Below are 21,038 nucleotides of genomic sequence, written 5' to 3' on the forward strand. Positions count from 1 at the left end.
GCTAATAGCACAAAGAAAAAAAGAGAATGTCTTCAGTCTCAGAGGTCGTGTCAACTAAATGGGGCTATTTGGCTTTTGTGTGCTACAGGATGATTACTCTATGGATGATTTTTTTTTTTTTTAAGTGTTCTGCTATGATTACTTTGATGTCAATATTCCACACACAATCCATTCACCTCAAATCAGAGCATTACTTATAGCATGATTGGCTGTTAATGGGCGCGGTTTGTGTGAGCGACACAATGTTCTGATAACAGGAATAGTGAAGCACTCTGTATACATAGTAGAAGAGCTGCTACTAATGCTTTGATGTCCTCTACTATTATCCTCCCACTCAACACCTTGTCTTCTTTGTGTTTGTTGAAGGAGTCAGATGTAATTATCAGATGGCTCTTGGGGCCATGTCAATCAGTCTCCCAGATACCTAATTCCTCTTTCAACTCGGACATAATATCTGTCATTATGAAAACACAACAGCCTGCCTTTTTATGAAAGGTAGTCATGCTTTTCAGTAGAAGCTGTTCAGATTCATGTGACGGCTGAAGACCTTTAAAAGGCTAAAAACATAGTGCGTAATTGGGTATTTTTTGTTGCATTTATATCCAGAACAGTTATAACTAACAGAAGCGATTGGCAAGCATGTATTCTGAAATAGTTTTCCTTTTCGAGACTTTTGTAACACTAGCTTGGATCTTTTCGTTGATTGATATAAAATGCTGATAACGATACTCTGCAGGATACCAGGGTGATGCTTTGTGTAGACAGATCTGTATTTTACAGTGTCCACAAGTGTCTGGACCTCAGTACAGCTGAGATAGGCCAAACAGACAGACCAATATAGCATACTGTAACATCCCAAGGGTACGCTCTTTCTGGTCAAAGAGGAAAAGAACCGCAGGTGAATCGTTCGGAAATCCAAACCCTTAAAAACCGAGGCACAAATCAATGCACAGAGCTGCCTGTAAGGAGTACCCAACCAAACAGTCTTTGACTTCCCGATTGCCGCACTATCAACATTTCAGGTTGATGTGACGGGGACCAACAGCTCACTGGGAAAACCACTCGAGCCCTGTCTGTCATGGTGGAGACATACGAGCTGCTAAGGCTCCTCAGAGATGAAAGCAAAGATATTACCTCCACGCAGCTGGCTGCATGCACATATGCAGCCAAAGCACTTTCACATATACAGTCATGCTTGCTCACTCACATTATGAGCAAGAGATCTATCAAAGCTTGTAAGCTGCAAATCCATTTGATATAAGAAATCCGAACAGAACAACAGGATAATCAGCAACACCCTGGTACGGGGCTCGTCTTTCACAGCTCTACAGCAGCCTACTTTCACATTTTCATTCCCTACCCCTTGGTTGTCTGCAATAAGCGTAACTCTAAAGGAATCTAATCTTAATATGCAGCATACTAGTGAGGGCTTTTAATGGCTCCTGTTTCTGCACTCTAACATACAAAATCATTGCTAACCTATTTAACCTGGCACCGCTGAAAAAGAGTGTGAAATTACAGCAGGCTTTCAACCCTCCAGAAAAAAAAATGGTTGGATGGATTTATTTTTTAACAGGTTTCTCTCTAACTAAACTTAAATGATAGATTAAACAGGGAGACTTGACTCAACAGAAGATGGTTAAGAGATATAAGTGAGTGAATTTAAAACCAGAGAATCCAGAGCAGGATAATGTGAGCGAGAAAGAGATTCAAGCAAGATCAGGAAAGGCAGTTGAAGTCTCAACACTACAAGTCATTCAACACAAACTCTCTATGATGTAGGTTTCACATATGCAGTCCTCTTGCTAACCAATTACAGCATATGGGTAGAACCAACAAGCCATGTTGGGTTTAATGAGAGACAGTTTAAGCTTTTATTGTACAGTGGATGTGTTTCTTTAAAAGTTTCAGAATCGTCTCTGGAGAGCTGCCATTAAGAAAGAAGCGGAAGGAGATAGTAAGTTAGACACAATCAAATCAGGGATCATAAAGAAACAGATGGTGTTAGGCTGCCTGTTTACACTACCAGTCTTAACTGCTGGGACATTAAACACACTCACGCTGGTATAGTCACAATCACTCACATCAGCATGACTCAGAGAGGAGAATCGGCCAATGTCAAGAGAAAGTCAAGAATGCTTGTTAGCGTTAATGGAATGTCTGGCGCCATTGTAAAATGCAGTATCATTTATATTTTTTGTCCTGCCTTTGCTCAGACTCAGTGTAGAGACACTGTAGCCACACACACACTTTAACTTTTACAGCCAGGAGGTGTAACTAAACTTTTCTCATGGAAGAAAGGCACTTAACATTGATGTGTGCATGCCGAGATATTTGCTGGTTCATTTACTTGCAAGTGGACATTGTTCTCTCTCTCTCTCTCTTTCTCTCTCTCTCTCGTCACTGTGTGTGTGGGTGTGCCTGTGCACAGATGCATATTCATGTTAAATGTTGTACATTTTTGCATACTGATCCATGCATTCTCAGAAACGGCAACATTTCTGTGCAGCAAACCCTTCTCCCCAGCCTCTGGAAGCTCGTTCTCATTCAGTGGGTGATACTCTGCCTGTCTGTGCCTCCCAGCTCATTAAACGTGCTGGTCTATTTTGCCTCACCAGTACCGTTATCTGAGAGATGAGCAAACACACAAATAATGAGTCATCCACATGTAATTATACCAGATTATTGTCACTTTACAGTCATTGCATTTGATCCCCAGCCTCGTTATCATATGTAATCTATGCAAACGCCCACAACTGTCCTGTTGCTTTTACTTCAAGAAGGCATGTGCCTTGACACAATGTTACATACAATTAGTCATAATTGGTGACGTTTCATAGAGCCTTTCTCCTCTGAGGAGCAGCCTGATGATTACTTATTAAGATGCGTATCTGGTAAGACACCCAGGCCTTGTGCCTGAATGTCACAATTTATGAGTCTGACAATCCTCCCACTTAAAAAAAAAAATGCACAAATAACTCTTGATTATTCAAAGAGGATACAATGAATTTTCTGCTCAGATGAGTGATGTTGCAAAAAAACAAACTCTGGTGTAGTGTGGTTATTGAATGACTGGAGTGAATTCTAAGAGTGAAAAATGAATTAATATCAGGGTAAAACAGAATTTTTGAAAGAGAGAAAGGCCTGAGACAATGAACAGGGGGAATTCATGATCAGGTAGTCCATACATTTCTACAACAAAAATTGAATATTGATCAAATGTTTCCTTGTCACATAAAAGTTAGCACTGCATCTGGCTTTAAACATTAATCCCCCTGCAAAAGAAACCCACTTCTGATCTTCCACGCATTCGGCATCAACACTATAAATTATCAACATCTAAACTTGACTTGTATGCTGGGTTTAGAAGTAACACTATGTCACCTCTTAGGTTTCACAAAAAGGTGAACAGAAAATAACCTGACTTTGCTTGTGTAGTCATGGGATCAGTTAAAAATAATATTCTGGCAAACAAAAGTGTATTTAATCCCTACTATGGTTTTTAAAAGGAAATACGTGCCTCAGAGGGCAAAATGCAGCTTTTGTGATAGTGAAAAACTAAGATCTTTTCAACAGACAGGCCTTGGAAGTGTAATTAGGCAACTACCTGGCAAAATTCCCTGTGATGCCAAAGTTTTCAAAGCCCACCCTGCTTCAAAGCAAAAGACCCCTGAAGAAAGGAATCAATTAATTAATTATTTATTATTTACTGACTATACACCAGGATAAACAAAATATTTTTTAAGCACCTAATGCAACCTCTAAACAAAGCTCCTCAGAGAGTAGGCTGGTTTTAGCCCTCCATTTTCTGCATCCAGTCTCTACATTTCCTTTCCATTGTGTTTGCTGATCGCTGCACTCTTTAAGCCAAGAAATTTGAAAAACATATGGGCTGCAAAGCAGAGAACATTGTCTGCTGCTTGCGATTATATGACTTATTTATAAGAATGTGTGAGGAAGAGAGGTATTGGTGGAAGGTAGATGGAAAACTTTAAAAAGTGGGAACAAAATGAAGCGACTCAGTCATAGCACCATGGTAACAATGGCATCTTTGACTCTGAATCACCTATGGGTGACGGCCTGGTGGACACTGGTGATGCTAATGTTGAGGGACACAATAGCCCATTGGCTACAGGAAGCTAAACATGGTTTCCCTGGCGCTAGAGTGAAACTTAAATTGTCCTTTTATTTTAAATTCTATGATTTTATAAATATATACTCTAAGTACTCTCATTTCAGTGCCACATGCACTCTAGCACAGCAAAGATTCACGATAAAGTTGAATACGTTTTACTGTGTTCATATTTTTAAACCTCTTTTAGCATGGACACTGATGTTATTGTTGCAAAACTTCCAGGGTACAAATAATGAGGTTGTTTAATTTGATCACTGTAATATCAACATGATAATTGTATTTTCAAAAGTATTAGATGTTCCACTGGCCATCTCAAGTCACTTATGACAATTAAATGTTTGTAGTATTAGAGGTTAACACAACAGAAGTTAAAATATGGGAAATAATGACATGGAAAACAAAATGTAAACCTCCAGAATAAACAACAGAGCCAAACCAAACAGTGTCTTGTGAGGTGAAGCAAACTTTGCTGTCTGACTTTGCAATAAGTAAAGTCAAGTGACGTCTTTTGACTCAATCAACACTTTCTCAGTACATATTTCGAAGTCTGTTTGAAGATTCAGCTGAATTAAGTCATACGTAACGAGCAGATTGAATGTGTGTAAGATTAAAGGCACACACTCATTCACGCCTGATCACTTCACAATCTGACAACATGAGGACACTCAAGATATTTGCACGTATGACTGTCCACATCTGTAGGGAACTACTCTCATTTCACACTGTAATTCAGTGACTCACTGCACATGCTCCAGAGACTTATCAACATGCCTTAAAAAATGGATGTTGTAAAGCCAGCAGGATTTTACATGATTGCTGTTCCTGTAGAGGTCAACCTTTTGTACTATACACAAAACATATTCTTTAAACATTACTGTACAGTTGATGTTGTTATTGAACATAGTTTACCAGAAGTGAAGTTCCCTCCAACAGCAGTGCCCTTTTTGCCTCACAATTAATTCGGTAGAATCTTTTTTTCTGCCATCTCATTTCAGCAGCTATTGAGCAATAAATATTTTCAGAAGACCATCTGTGGGCTTGGGCAAACACTGCTCTGATATCCCAGGAGCTCCTCATTTTATGATTTGGCAAGCTAGAAGCAGAGCGAGGTCCTCAGACACACGAGGAGAATGTGATTGAAAATGACTCTTTATTGACTAAGGAAGTGGGTTATAATTGTTGGCCTGAGATACTGAGAACCATACAATACGATGCAGTGCTGCAGATTCTATGCACAAGGATTGAGGGTTGCCATGGAGACAGATATCTGGACTACCCAAGTTATGATTTATCAGAACACCCTCAGGTATGTGTGCTAGATACTCTGAGGCTCTCAGACTCTCAAACTCCTCAGTAACACAAAGCACCTGGTCAGTGAGGAATGGATTGTAAATCTGTCAGAACTGCAGCTTAGGAGTTTAATAGGGACTGAAATGAAGGTGACATCTTGCCAACCATATGTTCAACCTAGCCTGATTCAGTTATGTCAACACTTTGGAGTCCGAGCAGTGCTTAATAATGGGGGGAAATCTGTCAGGAGTTTTGGAGTTGGAGTCAGCTCAGGGTCTGTAACCCAAGTGAACGGGAATCATTGCGACCTCCTGGACCTGGCTCTGCAGAAATAAAGCTCTGTGCTCAAGCTGAGGAAAAGGAGGTCAGGGGCCAAATGGTGGCTGGGGAATGGGTCAGTGATTACAGTAAGAGGCCCGGTCCTTCATTGATTCCTCGGCTCAGCTGAGAGAGAGAGAATGACTGGAGCTCTCACAGACACCCCGAGACAAAAATGGAGCTGATGCAAGGAAATAGGAAGAGATGGGGGCCAAGGAGAGGCCAGGGACACTGAGAAGCAGAGGCACGCACTATGAAGTCTCTCCAAATGAGTAGGAAGGGCCGTGTCAGCGAGTGTTGTGTAGCAACAACACAGAATTGTGTGAAGTGAACCTGAACTGAGCACCTCTGGAGAAATGTTGTTCTTCGTCTAGAAGTAAACAAAAATTAAATATTCAATTTTCTTCTTGGAAATTTTTTTGTAAAAATGCATACTACAAATATATCCATGAAAAAATACTTTTGACACTCCCAAAACTTGAATTACACTAGAACATGGTTATCTTGCTTACAACATTTCTTCCTGAGAATCACAGGCTAATGTAATCCAATAATCACATTGAGTAGGGTTTATTGAAAAGCTAATTGCCTATTAAATTCAACTTGTTGCCTTGGATTTTCCAAAGGTGACGACCAAAGGGCTCGAGAAAAATATGAGGCGATGTTTTCAAACTTCAGTGAGAAGCTGTCAAGCTGTAATGGAAAATGCCAAGTTGTGCAATGATGATTTTCACACAGCCGGAGCAACAGAAAATATTTATAAAGTTTGAGTCACTCCATCATGCTCTGCCTCTGTGAAAAGATTGTAAGAGAGCAAAAGTGTGTTTTCCGAAAACAACCACAAGTATTTTATCAAATGCACTTGAACCCCGATACAAACATGTTTGAAACAGGTGACATATTTTGGATGTTTGTTGTATTTATGTTTTGCTTTCATTTTTAATGATCATTTCAATTCATTCTGCAAGAAACAATTTATACCAGTTATTCACATTAAAACAAAGAGCTGTATCTCAACTTAAACACCGCGTACACGCACAAAGTGGACGATCTTAAAAAAATTGTCCACCCACTCCTCCTGCCAGCCACACGTCTTCTCTGTACTATTATTTTCCTTCCCGAGCCCTCTTCATCCCAGTTCCCTTGCAGCTCTCGCAGTCATTTTACCCCCACTGAGTTAATCAGAGGGGGAGGATACAGCAGTAGGCCTGCAGAGTATACACTATAATCTGTGTAAACACACACATGCAGCATAATTGCAACAATGCGCACTCACTACACCGGTACTTGTATAGACTGTAACCGGACTTCTTGGGCCTCTTCTAGCGGGAGTAAAAGAGACGGTCAAATCAGGAAACAAAATTGCACTGATGATGGCCAGAGTCGTAATCCCCACCTGCTGGTACTAAAAGGGACCAACTTAAGGTTCTGATTCTGGGTCTTACACTCCAGTGCCAAACATATTTTACACCCGATAGCCACATCCATAATGTAAAATGAAAACTGATATATTTCGTGCCTCCTACATCCCTTTTTTCATTTTACAAGCTGAGATATCCCTGTCATATGATTCAGTGTCACTTAAGGACAAGGAAGCGATTCTCAAAAATGTAGATTACCATGCCTGTCAAATGAAGATGTATAAAAACAGCCACTACAAATTTTTCATCGCAGTGCTCACAGAAAGCAATGTGAGTTTGAGCCAGAGCCACCCCCAACCAAATGCTCATGGGGATGCTAAATATAGAAACCATTTTCCATATTTCTTTTCATCAACACCATGGCCGTTGCCCAGCATATCATTTTCTCATTGTGCAAATTGGCAGAAACTTGTACCATTTGCGTTGTTCATCTCTTTGGCAGAGACAGTCTGTTCACTTGATGGGACAACTTCACAAAGCTAACTGGAGGTTTCAGCTTGTTTATTTGACTTAAAAATAAAGCACTGTAGTAGAAACTGAAATGTATAAAAGGGAGAGAGGAGATTGAAGAAAGTTTGGAAGTGTGTTTTGTTTTGATGATGCATATTTATGAACTTAATGGTGCAATGGCATGTGAAGAATCGGTGTGAATACAACTTGGGTCTAAATTAAAATGGTAATAATACGTCCTGCTGGGTAAAAACTGTCTCGGTGATGAGATTATGAACAAAACGGCAAATGATCCAACTTGAACAGTTATCATGAACCACCCAAGTCTGCTGCCCCTCATTGTTTATTGGTGGAAGATACTTATTTAACTCATAAATGTCTAAATAATTCATGTTTCAGCTTCAACAACAACAAAAAAAAATCTAAATATTTACAGTGTATATTGTATTCACTTTAGGGAAAGAAGACAATCTTCAGCCAAAGTGCCTGAGGGAGTGAAAAGTGTTTGCATAGTCTGGGTGCTGTGGGGAAATTATAAATATATAAAATAATAAACATAAATAAAGAAGTAGCTGTTGAAAATAGGGTGATCAGAAGGAGAAAACAACTAAAGAAGGAGTGTCTGTCAGGCAGAGTGAAAAAGGATAGAAGAAAAATGAGTGAAGCTGTAGATAGCGAGGTAGAAGAGTCCTTAGTTTCCTAATGAATCATATGTGCTGCCACTAAATGCACCTGTGCTGTCACCATCACTTCTCTTTAAACCTCCAAGGAGGGAATATGTATAGCCAAGAAATCTGGCTGATACAGTGTAACATAACGAGTGAAAGCACCGCAGGATTTCTTCTTTGTTTTTCTCTTATAGCTTTCAGGTAATGTGCTTTGGGCACTCAGTGGGTAATACATTAACTGTTAACAAAGGTGCATTAAAAATAAAGAGCAAAGGCAAAGGTACAGTATAATGAAACATGATTCAGTCAGTTCTGACCACGGTCACGTAGCACTTGGGAAAACAGCAGAATTGTCTGCTGAAAATTCAGAATCTCTGTATTTCTCATTTTAACAAGAGTTTGTTCCATTTCATGTCTCACATTAAATGTGATTTGATTTGTTGATATTGGCCAGTGGTGAAATATGAATTGAGAACTTTTACTTAACCCCTGAGTTTTTTTAGTTTTGTATTTCCACCTTAAAAAAACATCCTCAAATTGAGTCAGTAACAGCTCCACCACTGTCAGCAACCTTGGACTCTACGGAGTCTCCCCATCGTCATCACCAGGCCAGAAAGAGATTTAAACAACTCCAGCAAAAATTTACACTTTAAATTCGCAACATTTAAACAGCATTTTAAAACTGTCAAAGTGGAATTCCCGTTTAAGTGGGTAGTAAAACTGTAAATCTACATTCCATGTTTAAGTTTATCAACTGGAGTGAAAAGTAAATGATTTCCTTTATGTCAGGAAGCAAAGGTATGGAAACTGCTATATTAAGTATGGCAGTTGTACGTCAAAACTGTGCTCAAGTACTCTAGTAAATGTTCCTAGTTACTTTGTACCACTGGCACCAAAGCAGCTTAATGTTTTGTTAACATGTAGTGTTTGGGCCTTATACCTGAGCTGAGGCTTTCTGTGGAAAAAAAATAGTACCATCACTTGATGTGTATGATCAATTTACAAATCAGATGCTGTTACTCGTGTGTCTGTTGATTCAAATTCGAAGTGTCTGGCTGCAAGTTATTTCAGTGATATCAAGGAATTCATCATAATTAATTGTCTTTGGTTTGATGATGGCCTATGCCAGCATGATACTTTGAGTATGTTTCAATGAATACAAATATGTTCTTTTTTGTCACAAGTGAATAACATATAATTGAAAAAGATTAAAACAAAATGGTAGTTGTGTGCCTGATTTTTTTCATCATGAAATAATACACCATAAGCGTGGCATCGTTTCTGGATATTAATTTGGGGTTTAATTAATCTCGAATGAATTAGGTGAGTAACATTAATTATATTCAGAAATTGTCTTTAGCTTTTTTTTTTTTTTATTTTAGAATATTCAGCAGGCTTTATCTATCTAAAGATCTAAGGATGCCAATAACATACAAGACCTAGAACAACATTTTACTCAGACTCAGGTATTCATCTGTGTTTGCATTCCCTACTGCTGAAGACATTTTTACAAACACCAGCTTCTCAAATTATGTTGGCTCACAATCTTAAGTGAGAATTTTTTTTTCTCTGCACGTACATTTTTTGACATGGGTAAGTTGCCACAAACATCCAGACTCAGTGCTAGAAATTCCAGCAGTGAAATAAACTTGTGTGCGCTCAAGTGGGAGAAAAAATGTCTCCAGGCATATTTTGTGAGGTGAATGATAAAATGATGCCCACAGGAAACAATATACTTGCGTGGTGAGCAGAAATTACACTTAAATTCAACCCATGTTGTGTTTTTCTTTCTGCAGAGGGTCCTCGGCGCTTCTCAGACACGTCATCCACAGTGATGTGTGCGTCTTTGAACATGTTGTCACTTCTGCATGGGTCTGATCGACTACCTCTTAAAGAATTGTGGGTATTATTTTTTTGTCTGTACGACCACAAAGGAGAGGAACTCATCCTTCTGTCTTCACTGTTAATTATTTGTGATCGTTCATCTGATTTCTAAAAACATCTATTCACAGCACCACAGCTAGACTCAGACAACAGCAGAGATGAGGCATTATTGCAGGGATGGAGAAGAGAGGGAGGAATAGGAGTGTATGTGCGTACTTAGTATGTCAAATCAAATTGTTTTTACATTTCATCTTGTTGGCTCCTTATCTATTCAACTGTTTATCTGCATCTCTGCTGGGGTATGTGCAAGCTCCTGGCGTGTGTCTCTGTGTATGTTTGTGTGCAGCAACTGCCAACGTAAGGAGGCAGGCAGCTTGCTGTGTCAAGGGCTGTTGGGGGAATGTTCAAACCTCAGTCAGCGGGGGATTGTGTGTGAAATACAGATGTTAGAAATGGCTCCACTGTTTGCCTATTGTTATCACTGCTCTCTGGCTCACAGAAGAACAGTCTTGGGTTTTGACTTGACAAGGGAGAAACAGAATGATAAATTGTCCCACCAGCTTTCATCCAAACCACCGCTCCCACGCCCCCCCGCCCCCTTCCTACACCGCCGCCCCACCCTGCTGTAGATAGCACGAAAAAAAAAAAAGTAATACACAGACAGCTACACAATGAGCAGAGGAGGTAGTGGTCCCCACCCTCTTGTCGCACCAGCTGCCACACCAGAAAACAGGTCATGAATTAAAAAGGAAGGTAACAACCTTTTTTTTATTTATTTTTTTTATCATAATTTAAGACAAATAAATGCAATTAGGTGTATGAAGATAGAAATCTACATCTACCATAGTGAAATAAAGACATTTGAGTTGTGTAGAGTGAAGTGCTGTGTAAATTAATCACGTATTCTGAAATGTATACTCCTCATGATAATGATTTTCACAACACTTGTTTTCCACTGCTGTTATATATACATACTAATTAGCCAGAATAACAAATAAGTCAACTCTCTCTCTCCTGCTGAATGCTGGCGATGGGCACTTTGCTACAGCAGTAATTAAGTCCAGCATATACGTTGCCCAACAAAATAACTTGTAATGTTCCTCTGTGAAATTAGGTCTGTTGAGAAAAAAATAAAGAGAAGTCAGGCATAAGCAAAACACATCAGGGTTTCAGACATCTTTAGCAGACACTTTGCGTTTGAACTGTTTGTGTGGCTTCTGTGCTGGCTGACACTGCATAAAAGAGGAGATAACAAAACAAAAATGTTTGGCAGTAAAAATAGCCGAGAACAGAAAGCCTCTTGGCTAATTAAAGACTTGGCACATGACAAGAACAAAGTTAGGCGTTAGTCTGAAAGTGGAGATGTCTGTGGGCTAATTAATCTATAGAGACTGTTGACATCGTTGTGGTCAGTGTTGCTAATGAATCCACGGATTCTTAGGAAAACGTAGATCAGAAATGCTCACACACACACACACACACACACACACACACACACACACACACACACACACACACACACACACACACACACACACACACACACACACACACACACACACACACAAGCACATAAGCACACAAGCACACAAGCACAGACCTGTCAACCAACCATCTACCCACCCCTCAAAGGAGGAGTAAACGATCTAAATTTCTCCATCTACAGCTGCAGGAGCACTCTGGCTGATGTGTAACATTAATTTCTCATGATGTCAGTCAGCTTTCATCAGCGTTAAACTTTAGCAAGCCCACGAGATGACCACACGGGACAGACGTGGGAAGAATCCGGAGGGCTGTATGCTCTCTTGCGCGGCGGTGCCCTTTCCCACTGTAAACTGCCACTGTAAAAAAAACAGAAAGGTAGAGGTGAAACTTATACATTTTAATATATTCTGCCTGGATGCCTTCCCCTGACTACATGGTCAAGTTTCCAAGAATGCCTTCACTGGTTTTCCAATTACAGTAAAGAACAAAACAGGAGATGGGAACAAAAGTGTATAACAGAAACACAGTGCCTGGGTGTGTGAATGAGATGAGTGTAGGTGTTGGTTTGGGCTGTGTGGTTAGTGCTATATCTGTGGTTCTTTCTCTGGTGTCGGTGCAGTATTTAGATACTTTATTACATAAAATAGTGATATAACTTCTTACATCATATGTGATTATGTCCTTCATTCAAACAGTGATATTATTTTGCATGTAAAGATTGATTTGATGGTTGTAAAGATGGACACTTTCTTCTCTAGCCATGAGGCTTTGGTCTAAATATGAATTTTATGAGCTCTTTGAGGATCTTTTCACTGTGTGAGTGAATATTCAGCACACATTCAGTGTGTGTGTTGAAGCATATGGAGCTGACTGGCATTGCACGGTTAGAAAACTCAACTCTCTCCCTTCTAGGTTCAATCATAATAGGTTTTATTCCTGTGCACATAAAAGAGTTGAGGAAACACGGACACAGAACTTTACCTCGTCCTGTAGGTAGCTGATCGTTCCTGTAGGAATGGAGGAGAAAAAAATAATTAGCCAATAGCAATGTGGTAGATGGAATTTAAGATGCTGTCTGCACAGCTTAGCTGCTTCCTCTCCTCACTGTGTTCAGCCTTTGAAGGCAGAGCAGAGTTTCCATCCATCATGCATCACCTTTTTATGATAGCATAGCTTCCACAGCCAGCTAGTTTTACATTATGTATTGTGAGCCAAGTGGTTTTATGCAGTCTTATTGCTACTAAAGGAACAACCAGCGCCTCTCATACTAAAAGGATTTTTTTTTTTTTTCATCTGCCTTACTTGTTTGCCTTTTTGCATTTCTGTGAAGAGGATTTTAATCTGCCTAACACATGCTGGTGCTACACAGAGAAAGACTTTCACTTTTCTACTGAATCGTTGGTTCGGCTAATCCAATTGGCAATGGAAAGACAGGAGCAGAAACATGTCTTAGTGTCATCGTACAGCACTTTGAGCTCTGAACTTCAATGTTTTAAACTTATGGGTTATTTGAGAGTACATTTTTATCTACCCCAGTGATAGTATCGGCTTATAAAGAGCCTTGAATAATCCTTGAAATCATTCCCAAATGCACTGTCTCAAAAATGGGAGTAAGGTCCAAAAAAAAATAAAGTTTAAGTAAAACAGTCATTTGATTTGAACCAAGCATCATGGGGAAAAACACTCTGTTTGTTTCAGGCTGCAGACAAAAAATGTCTTTGTTGAGGCACAGAGGAAGAGAGTACCACCTCATACAGCTTCAACGGATGACTCAGTAAAACATGGTTCACCTCGAAGCGCATAAATATTCAGTCAACGTGCAGTTCCCATAGGGATCTATGTGGACTATCAATATGATGGATTAGTCTTTGCCTACTGGAGAAAAAAAAAATAATTACTCAAAGCAATAATTACACCAACCCTGTGCTGAATTGCACTCGGCTGGTTGATACGATTTCATTGTCAAAGTGCTGAAGTAAATACCATACAACTTGAAGGACGAGTGGAGAACTTCACAGGTCGTCTGTGTTTTGTGCACCTATCACTTCTGACAAACAATATGTGACAGCTTCAAGGGGTTTAAAAGGTCCAGATTAACCCACAATTCCTACATGAATCCACCTTAAAACAAGAAGTCAATATTTCCCCTGGCCAAATGTTACAAACACAAATCATCCATCCAGTAATCAGTGCTGGATCTTGTACGGCAGCCCAAAAGTTGGTCAAAGTTGTCAGCGGTCAGTTGTGCTACATGATCACAGCCTCTTTAAATGCATTCCTCAGGTGAGCTGCAGGAGTGTGGTACATATTAATTGTCACCTCACTTGTGTTTGAATAAAAACAAACACTTAAAGTTGTGTTTATGCTGACGTGTTTCTTAAATCATCAGCACCAACAAATTCCACAGTTTGAGAATCCCTTCAATGGAAGAGAAAGCAATGTGATTACGGCTTTCCATATGTGGTCGCAACGCTTTGGACCTCAGTGTGCTCACATACGCATGCATGCCTAGTTCATTGTATGGTGTAAATAAGCCTGTAGCTAGAGCGGAGAGACTAGCAGTGCTCAAGTAATTAATTTATCACTGAGTGACAGTTAAGCTGTGGGGCAGAGGCTCGCCCGTCGTTGATAAACAGATAGGAGTTGATTTATGTAGTAGTCCAGGGCATGTGCACTTATCTGGGTGCGTCTCTCTGTCTGCTTGTTTCATTTTAGCTGACATACGTGTGTGCGTGTTTATACATAATGCAGACATTACAGTTGCTGCCTGTAGCTATGCTTTTATTTATATTGTTACGGTCTTTGGAGTGTTCCTGAAGTTGTTCAGCAGTGAGGAGATCCATCAAGTCGGTGGAGGGAAAACAACAGAGGAGCAGAGGTCAATTGAGAGCGTGATGCACATCAGAGGAAACAATGGTTGCTGAATTATTGAGTCCTTCCTGTCCCATCAGCCATTTGTTCCAGGCCTAATGGGTTTCTTCTCTAAAAAGCAGTGTGTGAGAGAAGGGAAGGTTTTTTACTTTCCTGTATTTTCTGAGGTATAAAAATGGGGGGGTTTCCTCCTCAGGAAAGGTGCCTCCTGCCACAGCTCGTTTAAAAAAATGCTGCAATGACTTTACCTTTGGGTTATTACGTGGCTTTAAACTAATAGACACATTTTGACTGCATTATTTATTCAAAGTAACAGTGTCTGAACCGGTGTGAAACATTGTGATTACACCCCCATGGTACATAGGGATAAAGAGTACGAGGTAGTGTGTATTTTCTATACACGCTCATATACACACAGATATGTATTGAAAAATCAGAATTGACTGACCAGCTTCTTGACTGGTGCTGTCTGCAGCCGTAGAGGAATCTGTCTGGCAGCTCCTTCGATTAATCCACACTTCCCTGGGCTGCTTAGTTTGAACTGCAATCAGTCAATAGGAATTCAGTGCACATGTCTGCACACACACATCTGACATGTGTCTAGTCACAGAGTTAGTGGAAACACAGTCACATGGACACACGCACGCAGTTTTCACACTTTTCCGGAGCATGTGTGCTCCTGTGGGTTTTATTGGGTGGGCCGCCATCCAGCCATGAGTTCAGGAATCCGGTCTGTCAGCTGGCAGTCAGGACTCAGCAGGTGTCTCCTCAGCACAAAAGCAAAGTCAAGGGCCAATAAACAACCACAGCAGGAGAACCCAGGGCCAAATCAATAATGAGGTCATGTTTTCTCCCCTGCACAGGCTGCAAGATCTTGTTAATCACATAAAAACTCGCTCCTTGCTCACGGCGTTAGATTCACACGCACCTCTGCCTCAGCGACATGGAAGTGACACGCCGTGGGCTACAAATGTCTTCTTTGGAAACCATTACGTCAGTCGGTACGCTTGCTCAAAACTACAGCTGTTGTCTCCCATTGTCTGTTTGGGCGTGATTGCTGTCAGGTCATTCAAATCAACATATGTAAAAAGCAGCCCTTTTCCCTGCACTTCTTTTCCCCAAGTATTAGCTGTTCATTTAAATTGCTGAGCCAGTGATAGTTTATCTGGTAGCATGCAACGTTTTGAAATGGAAAGTCTAGTAGAGGCCATCTTGCAAAATCTGCTCTTCTTCCACGACTGGAAATGAGTGGGATGGATTCATCCAAATATGATGCAGAGTCAGTTAACTGGATAAAGTTGAAGTTTGAGTGACTCAGTGAACACTCAGGATATGTGGTTACAATGCAGGTGTAGTTGAAAACAACTCTTTTAGCTCTCTGCATCTTAACTTTGTGTTCTTGTGGGATACAGCATATGGATAATAAATCACATTCAGTGGTTTATTATCACAAAATCTTAAAGACTGATTTGTAGCATGTCACTAGCATAACTTGAATTCATTAAACTAGTTCTTAACTTAATAGTCAGGATATAACAGCATATTACAATTTATCTCCTTTGATTCTTGCTGCACGCAGCTTTCCAATCTAACACATTAGTTGGTTTTAGTATAGCTACGATGTACTTTCCCCCCCTCTTATTTTATTCTCTCTTAAGAGGTGAATGCGCCCGGATATTGGTTCTGCATGCATATACACCCTCAGACTTCAAAGATGCATGCTGTCAGCAGCAATCAGCAGACCAGGAGATGTTAAACACGTATATAAGGCTCCCCTATAGATTCAAGTTGAAAGCAGAACAGGTTTGGAGCACCGCAGAGCCTTAATGCCTCTGATTGGTATTTCCTCGATCTAACAGCTTGAGCAGTCAGAAGTCAGTGTTAGCTTAGAGCACAGTCACGTTGAAACAGTCAGACTAGCACAGTCACTCTGAATGTAGATACAGAATCAATGAATAATACATCGGCGCATGTTGTTAGATCATAAACATATTCATAATACATAGCTAGAGCAGGCAGGAAGTGCCGCCTTGTCTCGTCATAGCTTTGATCGATTCTTGTACGTCCTTAATACCATTATGTTGACTGAGGGGAAAAGGGGCTTAACTCAACACATGAGCACAGTGCAGCAGCCAGGTGTACAACATACACGCTCTAAATCCATCCAGTGATCATCTAATAATGAGCAGTGAAAGATGACAAGTAAGAATTCTGTGGACATAATCAGCTCTGATCAGGTCAAGTGACTCAATCCCACAACGTTATTTCGAAGGATCTTTGCCGTTCAGCAACGCAGACTACAACAACATGTCTCCTTGTTACCAGACCTGATGTGCAGAATATGCTTTTCGCTGCCAGCGACAAAAAATAAATGCATATTGCAGCCCATCGAACTTTTAATGTCCCAGCTGTAGATATACTTCATCATAACTAGCTTTAGTGTAAAATGTTTTTTTGATACAGGGTATTAGTTGAGGCATTTGCTTAACTTGCTCAGAGAGCATAACATTTACAGCAGTAAAAGATATAGCTTAACTACTTTTTCAGACAACAGAGACAAACGTGGTTTGATTATTTGTTGACTTACACAAAGGATAAACCATATTTTCTGTATGATTTCTAGGACTAACAAGTATACCACTGTACAATAACATTACTCATTTTGAGTCATCAAATGTAGCATCCCATTGTTAAATTTTAAGCAGGAGGTAATTTATAATTATTCATATCAATAAGGAATCATTATTTCATATAGATTTAGATAATATTGGATTAATATATTGACATGATAGGCAACATTTCACGATACAATGGCTATGTTGTAAATAATCATCATGTCCACTTAAGTAACAGCTCAGTTTTTAAAGTTAAAATCAGAGAGTGTTTGATACTCACAACCAAGAAAAAATGAATAACTGACAAAACTTTTCACCCTTTTGGTCTTAGTGTTAGGGTCTAAAACACTTTAACGCCCCCATGATAAAATTCCCTGTGTCAGTTCCACCCTTTAAGATTAGAAACTGCTTGTTAAAAATTGCTAGCTGTGCGCATAACTTCACAGAAAGCCTTAGTTCCTAAATTTAATACCATGCAGAATATATATTTTATATTTTTTATATCCAGTATTTATGGGTGAGAAAATGCTTTGTGGATATGAGCCAAGAATTTCTATGATGGCCCTTTTCAGAAGAGAGAAAAAAATCCGGGGAGAACATCCCCTGTGTGGGATCTGTTTTACACATCATTTAACTGAGAAATTGCGTTTCTCTTTTAACATATCTCAGCAACTATTAGTGAGGATTTGCCCCCACTCGCTGGAAGTTTTGGTATGCCTGCATTATACCCGAAATGGCAAACCACTGTTATCACGACTTGAGCTCGAACAATTACAAGGGCCCGTGTTCTTGTGAATATGTGTCACATTAAATTTGCTCTGACAGCAAGGAAGGAGGGAAGTGAGGACAGAAATGCTGTAGGGATTAATGTTGAGCTCAGGAGCCCATTTCTTCAAGGCATTAGCTGCCTGGTGGAGCGCTGAGGGCCTGACAGGGAACTATGACACAATGTGTTGAGCTATTTGGGAGTGTTACAATTGAACACACAATGTCTTGGACCCCAAGTGTGTGTGTGTGTGTGTGTGTGTGTGTGTGTGTGTGTGTGTGTGTGTGTGTGTGTGTGTGTGTGTGTGTGTGTGACAATGTAAGCTACCCCTACTCCTGTGCATCAGCAAATGTGCTTGAATTCAGTACCATTAGCATCTATGACACACCTCCAAAAGTAGAATTTTCAAACTAAAAAAATGTATCATAACGGAGTATAAAACTTTAACAAATGGGAGAGGATGTATTGTCAACAGGACCCCAGGCAACCAAACATAGAGGACAAATAGATGCTGATTAATGATGCAGAAATGGATATCTACCCACACCACTCTGGGTTGTATGTAAATAAGATTTGCCTAAAGGTTTGGTCTATTTGAAGGGACGGCGCTTAAAAAACAGGCCAGAGAATTTCAGATTGGTGTTTTAACAGTGTGACCTTTGAGTGAGTTGAATACATGTAGACAGCAGCGTGGAGCCTGATGAATAGCTTGGGTCTTTTCCCAGCTGGGAGAGCAGATGCTGCGAGGAGAAAGAGAACATGTTTTTCTATCCTCCTGCACTCTCTTTTTCTACCTGATTTTAATCTTATATTAGAGGTGTGGATGTGGGGAGGGGGCGAGTCATTGGTTGGAGATGACACACTATTAACTCTCCTGGCGTTATTCTTAATGCCTCATGCTGGAGGACTATACACAATCCATTTTAATGTAATTAGCTCTTACCGGGAAGGATGAGTTATTCAATGGGAGCATAATTGCATCTTTAAGTTTTTACACTGGTTCATTCCAGGGATGTAATTACTTTCATACATGGTTTAACACATGGCGGCACTGACACATACAGTATGTACACATACTGAGGCGCTCATGCAGACACATACAATCATATGGAATTAAGTTGGCACACAATCCATCACACGATCACACTATTTTACCTGATTATAAAAAATGTAAAAGTAAAATTGCCCAGTATCAGGTTTCATCAGTGCTGGCCTTCACGCAGAATTCCCAAACAGCAGACCCAGACGCACCGGATTGGGAGATTGATGGGCCAGCTTTGGATGCATCAACCTTAGGGGGACAACTGTGTCTTCCAGCTGTCCTACAAAACCATCTAGATGCTTTGTATTAAAATCAGAATGACAAAAGCTCCAAACATAACCCTGTGATATTTCAGAGGAAAATAAAGTAGGATGCACAATACACACACCGGCATTTTTCTTCCTCAGCCTGTTTACCCCCCTCCTCTCCCTTGCCATCATCACATTTTTTGGCTTTAAAGTCTCTGTTGTCTAAAGTATTTTCAAGAGACTTGGCAACGCCATCCTCAATACATCCTGTTAATCCACCCAGCTCTTCAACCCATGAGTTTTCTGCATATATCCTCTTTCTGTTTCAAACTTTATCACAGTTACTTGATTATGTTTTTGTTTGTGATATCTATATGTGACAGATGGACAATTTCAAATAAAACTGGCACAATTAGTTCAGGTTTGAAGTTGCTTTCTCTGAGTTGATTTTGCTCTCCCTTAAGGATAATAGACTCTGAAAACATGAGGACATTGCAAGATGATGACATCTCGTTGAGAGCTATTGCAAGGATACAACGCACAAAGACTGGTTTCTCAAAACTTTATAAATTCTCTTGCTGCTCACAATGAATAGCTCAGACGCTAAGTCCCTGTTCCCTTTCCCTCATATTGTAGTATGTTACACAGAAAGCAAAGATGGAAGGCTTACAGCATTGTCCCTGTGAGGCCAGTGCTTAACCAGTGATGTCTGTGTAAATAAAGACTCTTTGCAATGGGAGGGGGGAGGGCAGCAAAATAAGCCCAATGAGCTGCCGCAAGGGAGATTGTTCCTCTGCTCTAAGTCTATAAATAATGGAGATGAAAGAGAACGAGGCCTAGAAATGATCTCCAGTGGCCCCGGGCAGCCCACGGGCCCCTGTCAGAGCCAGGGGGAAGCAGAGGCCCTACGTCCACCCACAACTCCAGTCCCAGGCTTCCAGTTAAATTTGGCAAGACAGCAATGCTCAGCCATTTAGAATGAGGGGGCTGATCAATTGTTATACAACTGTTTCACTTCTCCTTCCACTGTGTTCTATTGAACTAATACACAGCTGTGGAAAGGGACCAACAGCACTTTTTTGCTGTTTTAAAAGTTCTTAGCTTTTTTTTTTTGTTTCAAAATTTAGAGGAGAATTTAACCTAAAATTTAAGAAGGTATACATGATGTAATCAAATCTCAATTATAAGGCACTTGAAGTTACTCAGACAAACCAGTAATGGTAATATTTTTCACACCTTGAAATGTATGTTTGCATGTAACTCACAGTTTGCTGATGTGGCAGTCAAAGTTGGTCCCTGAATGTTCCTGTGTTGAACCGTGTGCCCCTCACGGTGCCTCTCTCCCTTGTGACCATGTGATCAGCAGCAGCACGGCCCGATGCATTGTTTGTTGTGCTCTGTATACCAAGTTGCTGACAAGCAGCTTTTTTGGCCAAACTATATAGATTTCCTACTGTTGCTGGAGACCCTTATCTTTGCCAGTCCTCCAAACCTCAGCAGCACAAATGAACTTGAAGCTAGAAACTGGAAGCTCTCTAATGTAGAGACATGTCAGAGCTGTCATGGCTAAGCTGATGTGGCAGTGCTGTAGGGGGTGGGGAGGTTCAAACAAAACCCCTTGAAGCATGTGAGGAGCATTATGACACCTGCACACCTCCAACCTTCAGGTAGTTGGATCTGTCATCCCACACACGAACATAACTGCTTTCCTGCCATGTACCACACACATTTTGTCTGGGTCAGCTATTATGTCATGACAATGGAGCATCAAAAGTCTGCTGTTGAGTTAAAACTATGGACTGTATATAAAAACGGATGGAGCCAGAAGGTCTGAAACGTGAAGCC

The 21,038-nt window shown here is 40.3% G+C and overlaps 1 protein-coding gene across 3 annotated transcripts in view; it reads left to right on the forward strand.

Annotated features, from left to right (window-relative positions):
• LOC138197290 (chemokine-like protein TAFA-1) overlaps positions 1-21,038 on the forward strand; it is a 105,237-nt gene that overhangs the window by 28,923 nt on the left and 55,276 nt on the right. The window lies entirely within an intron of this gene.

Source organism: Embiotoca jacksoni, unplaced genomic scaffold (assembly GCF_022577435.1).
Source record: "Embiotoca jacksoni isolate LCO1_2020_lvr unplaced genomic scaffold, fEmbJac1.0.p SCAF_1, whole genome shotgun sequence".
Classification (NCBI taxonomy): Eukaryota; Metazoa; Chordata; class Actinopteri; family Embiotocidae; genus Embiotoca; species Embiotoca jacksoni.